Genomic DNA, 6,157 nt, shown 5'->3' with positions numbered 1-6,157 from the left:
GTTTACTCCTCCACCAGTTCCAAGCTTCAGCTTCGCACGTCTCACCTCCACCCCAGCTGCCAGGCCCCCTGCAGGCCCCAGCGACGGCCTTGATACCTCCGGCCGCCTGGGCCCCAATAGTAACTAGTTAGTTATGGGAATTACGGCTCTTTGAAGGGAGCCGGATCTTTTGGCTCCGTTCCTTTCCAAGAGCCGTTCAGATGATTGTGTTTTAAAGCCGTTCAATGTTGAGTTCTAATAATTGTCAATTAAACTAAACTAAATAAAAATGTTTGGTTTATCCACGGAATAATCCACCAGGATAATGATATAAGATTTGGATCCGATTCAAACTTAGATACTTAAAGACCCTGTTAAAACATGAGTGTGATATAAAGCATCCACCAAAGTTTTAATGAAAAAATATAGGCCTATGGTGGTATGGACGTCCCCAATTTTCAGGGACAGTCCCTGAATTAAGGCATCTGTCCTCGACCATATCCTGTCCCCGAAAACATCCCTGATTCGTTCTTACGCTTATATCCTTATCACGTTATAGGAGGCAGAAGGGGAAATGAGAATGTAAATTAACGTGTCGTGTTATTGTACCGGTGCCCAAAATCCATTCCCCTTCGAAAAACTTTTGACATGAACAATAAAGTACACATGCAGTATTTAGATTCATAACAACAAGATCCATGTGTGTTCATGTAAAGAGGAATGGATTTAGGGCAGGCGGTGAAATAAGATGAGATAAGATAAGCTATTCCTTTATTGATCCCCTCGGGGAAATTCAGGCATCATATAGCAGCATGGGGGAGGGGGGAGGTACAGGTATGGGCATGGTAATAGTAGAAGACATAAATACAGACAATACAATTATAGTGCAGTAGAAAAGTAAAATTGGCAGTGTAAACAAAAGAATTAACTCTGAATATACGCATATGAGCAAGTAGGCAGTGTGATCAAAGGTGCAGATGAGGGTCTGTATGCCCTATCAGTTATATTATACATTACAATAAATTTGGTTACAATAAACCCTAGAATCTAAATATATACTATGAGTAAGTAAAGTATACAGTATACATAAGGTACCCTAAATGGTCTGATATATGTTATACGTTATAGGTTGTAGTCCATGCAGTTTAGGTGGGAGTCAGACACACTCAGTGATCAGACATTCCTAGTAGTTCTCGAGTTGGATTTTGAGTTTGATGGGCACAGCGAACAATAAAAATAACGGCTCCCACCAAGTATGACTCAAAGAGCCTTTCAACAGAATCAGATCGTTCGCAAACTTCACATCACTAATGGCAACATCCACCCGGCAAGATCCATCGGGTTATTGAAATCAGACTCTGCTTCCCTCCTGCCCTGAGTCTTACCAGGGAAGGGCTGTGCCCACCAGGGCTACCTTCCTCCATGCTGTGCAGGCCAGGGAAAAGGCCCGGGTCCAAAAGGGGCCTTGACCGGGAGGGCCGGGCCCACTGGGGGTCCCTTCCTTTTGCCACGCAGGCCAGGGACCAGGCCGGCATGTCTAACCTGTTTTCTGGGTCCAAAAGGGGCCTTGACCAGGAGGGCCGGGCCCATTGGGGGTCCCTTCCTTTTGCCACGCAGGCCAGGGACCAGGCCGGCATGTCTAACCTGTTTTCTGGGTCCAAAAGGGGCCTTGACCAGGAGGGCCGAGCCCGCTGGGGGTCCCTTCCTTTTGCCACGCAGGCCAGGAACAAGGTCTGCATGTCTAACCTGTTTTCCCACTTCCAGGCTATCGAGCCCAAACAAGTCTGTTTGGTGAGGGGGTTCAGCCACACCAGGCCTGTTCCTTCAAGCGGGGGGGGAGTCAGTTCTTCGTTACACGGCCTGTATGCTCAGCTGGCTCCACCGAGGGGAGGATGCACCACGCCCCACCATGCATACTAAGCATCCTCCCCTCGTCCATGCCAAAGACCCATGAGTAGTACACCAGACCATCCTTCTAGAGTAGACATTCTAGAACACACAATCTGATTGAACTCGTGAACTGATATTTGTAGGATGATCATTTCCCATGCTCCAAGTTTACATGCTCATGACTATTAGTGTGATTTTACACACCTCTCATGACATTTTCAATTTCGATATTGTTGCGTTATTGCATGATGAGATCTTTTTTTAGAGATATCACCATGTTCAAATACCAGATAGGAGCATTTTTGTCTCTTGTTGCAGTCAAATCTGAAGGTAGAATTTGATTGATTGGGGCCATTTCTTCCCCTTTGCCCAGACATTTGCAATACTTGTCTAAATTAAGAATGTAAGCATTACCTTATTTTCTTTTTTGTACTCTTGGGTCTTTATGTATTTTGTGTGTATACTGTATATGTATTGATTTTTGAAGTAAGTGCACTCTCTGTATAGTTTGAGTATTTGTATTCATACCTTTTTGTAACGCCCCCCAGGTTGCTGCGCCAGCCGGTGGACTAATTCAGGTGGCGCAGCTCTTGTGTTTATTTATTAATGTGTTTCATGTGGTCCTTATCAATCTGTTGTCTGTACATTTGATGTCTGTCTTATCTGTGATGTTACACTCCCTGGTCTTAATGTCTTCCCTATCTGTGTTGGTTTTGTGATCTGGTCAGTGTTGTGTTTGTGTGTATTTATATTTCAACTTGGTAATGTTATGTGTCACTCTGTTTCCCCAGCTGAGTCTAATCACCTAATTACCCTCCTGTGTCAATCAGTGTCTGTATATATGCCTGTTACTTCCTGTCTTCCCTGTCGCGTCATTACTCTGTGTTCCCTGGTTCCAGTCGTGTTTTGCTTGTGTGTTTGTCAGCTGTTCGCTGAACACTTTTGTAAGTAGCATAACTTGTTTTGTGGAAGTCTTTATCGCTCCTTGTCACAGAGGATATTATTATTTATTGTGTTTATGATTTGTAGGGAATTTAGCACGTTTGGAGACTTGCCCTCTCTTTGTTTTTGAGCCACTCGTACCTACATTAGAGGAGCAGTGCTCATATTTCAAGATTCAACACCTGCCTCCTGTCTATCCTCTGCTGGTCTGCGCTTGGGTTTTACTGTCCACCACCGTCATGTCTAATCGTAACACCTTTTGATTGTTCTTTATGACATCAAGTGATTGCACCTGGACCATAATTTTCTCTGCTAGTTGGTGGTTAGCCCCAACCTACTCCTACGCCCTGTTATCCTTTGATTGAAACATTGATCTCAATAAAAATGCAGAGGGAGAAAGTTTAACAATGTGCGGATTACATTTTGTTTTGTTTACATATCTGAAATGTAACTCTCACCAGTGCACACTCTGCAAGGGAGGACCATCCAGCTCTATACAGGTCACAATGCATTTTGGTTTCACTCACTTCCGGTAATTAGCACCTGGGTGTGGTCGTGTCACTTTATTTTACCTGGTCAAATGCACGGCGGAGCTGAGGGTTAGTGGGCTCTGATATTTTCTGTGGACCATTATCGACGTTATCAATGTTATTATCACCCCATGTCACATATTATCGTCATATCGTATAAATCGTTTTTTTCTTTTCCTATTTCAATATAATTGTTTGTTACTCTATTACTACAAAGTACAAATCTCGCAGGTCCAACTATTTTTTTTATCCACTTTTTCTCACCATTTTTCTATTTTTCTCCCATCCCAATTTCGTATTATCCAATTCTTCCCTCCCCTGTCTCGAACGTTGCTAGACTATGCCTCCCACTGGTCGGCTGTAGTGAGGATAGAAGCCTTGCATCACGCGTCCCCTCCGGTACACGAGGAGGCAGCCTGTCGCATCTTTTCACCACAGCAGCTCGAACTCTGTGGCGATGAGTAACGCGTGGGAGGCTCACGCTGCCCCCGATACTTCTTGTTTCCGTCGCACCGGCGTCACCCAACCGACCTGTAGGAGTCGCTGTCCACAACGTCCAATCCCCACCCACCGGCTTTCACACCCTCTATGAACGACCGGCCAAACCGGTAGCAATGCCGAGAGCTGGGCTCGAACCCAGCGTCTCCTGCGTTAGTGGCGAGCACCTCACTGCGCCTCAGCCGCCCTGCAGGTCCAACTATTTTAATTAGTATTTTAGTTTCTCTGGCTGAACTAACGCTCATTAATCCTGCGGCCGCTCTTTATTTAAAAACAGCCAATCAAATCCCCATCAATGGAAAATTAACCCGCCCATACCAATGCTGATTGGTCCTTGTGCAAGACTAGAAAACGGGGATCTTTGATTAAACACCTGCTCTGAAGAATAATTTCATATCAAATTAAAACTTGGCCCACGATGGAATGAGTTTGAGACCCCTGTTCTATCCCTTGCAATAAAAAAAAGTTTTTACTTTTACTTTTTAGTACTAAAAGTAGAAACTTTTTTACTTTTACTCAAGTGTGTTTTTAGCCAGATACTCTAACTTTTACTTGAGTACGCTTTTGAGACGGTACCCATACGTTCACTTAAGTATAATTTCTGGGTACTTTTTACACCCCTAAATACAGTACGGCTCAATACACACAATTGTTAAGGCCTGGGATGCAGACCAGAGAAAGACTTTTGTGTTGTTTACATCAGGGTCCCCCATTTTCAATTCATGACATTTATGACATACACGACATACAGATATACAGTACTGTTACATCCAGACATTTATGACATACAAGATATAAAAATATACAGTACTGTTTTAAGAGACAGAGATCCTAAAAGAAAATATATACATTCGAGGGGGAAGAAACTGTACATTGGAGGGGGTTGGGTCAGGGGGGGTTGGACATTTACCGCGGGCAGTTTCGAATTGCAGCCTCCCGTATAGGTGCTCTTTGAGAGTGGTTTTGAAGGTGGTTTCACATTATTTTATGGCTGTGGGTAGGGGGCGTTCCACATTGTTGTGGCATAATTGCGAAACGTGTTTAGTCCCTTGTTTTAGCCGAATCTGGGTTAAACATGATTTGTGGAACTCCCTCTGGTGTCGTGGTCGTGGAATTCACTGACCTTTGGGAAGTATTTCGACATGTACATGGGTATCTTAGTGGTGTAGTGTATCTTGTAGACCAGGCCCATTGCAAGTTGCTGCACTCTGTCGTCTACTCTAAGCCATCCTAGGTTGTCAAAATGGGCAGGGGTGAGGTGGGTTTTAGGAGTAAGGTCAAGCAGTAGTCTAGTTTTGTGATGTTTGTAGTCTTGTTTGAGGTGCTTTGTTACCATGAGGTGCAAGAAAAGTCGTAGTACCCTTGAATGAGTGATCCTCTTAGAGTCTTCAGGATATTCTTGTTTACCAGAGAGGAGATCCGGTACAAGAATCTTGTTCGTTGGCTGACTTTTTTGATTACATTGGTTGCCATTTTGTCACAGGAAAGATTTGCCTCTTGGATTGAACCCAGGTAGGTAATTTCATCTTTCCTTGTGACAATATTGTCACCCACTGTAACAGAGAAGCCGTTGGCCTGGCTGAGTTTGTTATTTGATCCAAAGAGAATAGACTCTGTTTTACCCAGGTGTAATGATACGTTTGTTATCTGCGAGCCAGGTGCAGATTCTGCCGAGTTCAGAGCTGCTACTCTACTCTAGTAGTCTACTACTACTACTGCTGCTGCTGCTGTTGCTACTGCTGCTACTACTACTGCTGCTGTTGCCACTGCTACTGCTACTACTGCAACTTACTTTCTAACCTAATCCTTGTCGTTCCTTGTGGAACATGAGGCTGCAACTATCTGCTTGGATCTGGTCCACAGTTAGGTTTGCTGTTTTCAGTTCCGAGGTCACAGTATTTTTTTATTCCCTTGTTTCCTCTTGCCTCGCTTGAGTCCATCTCAAGGCTACTTTAGGAATGTGGTTTTAGAATAAGCACCAGTGTAACTGAGGGGTACAATTCCCTGACTGTATTACTAGATATGATACTTACTACCACTACCTTTGTACTTAATATTCGGCCACCCAGTACACGGCATAAATATATTATCATGAACACTCTCACGTAGATGAAACGGATCCAACACAAATGTACGAATTAGAAACAGGTCTTTATTTCTACACAGCGATGGTGTGTAGAATAAGCACTTAATCACTTAATTACATTTATGAATTGAAATAGTATGCACTTTTATGGCAAGGAGTATTCGTCGGTATATCAATAGAGAATGTCCAATCTCTGAAGGCGCAGGTGGTAAATATACGACCTGGAATAGTT

This window comes from Notolepis coatsorum, assembly GCF_963971535.1.
Source record: "Notolepis coatsorum genome assembly, chromosome: 11".
Taxonomy (NCBI): Eukaryota; Metazoa; Chordata; class Actinopteri; order Aulopiformes; family Paralepididae; genus Notolepis; species Notolepis coatsorum.
This window is presented reverse-complemented; position numbering follows the sequence as displayed.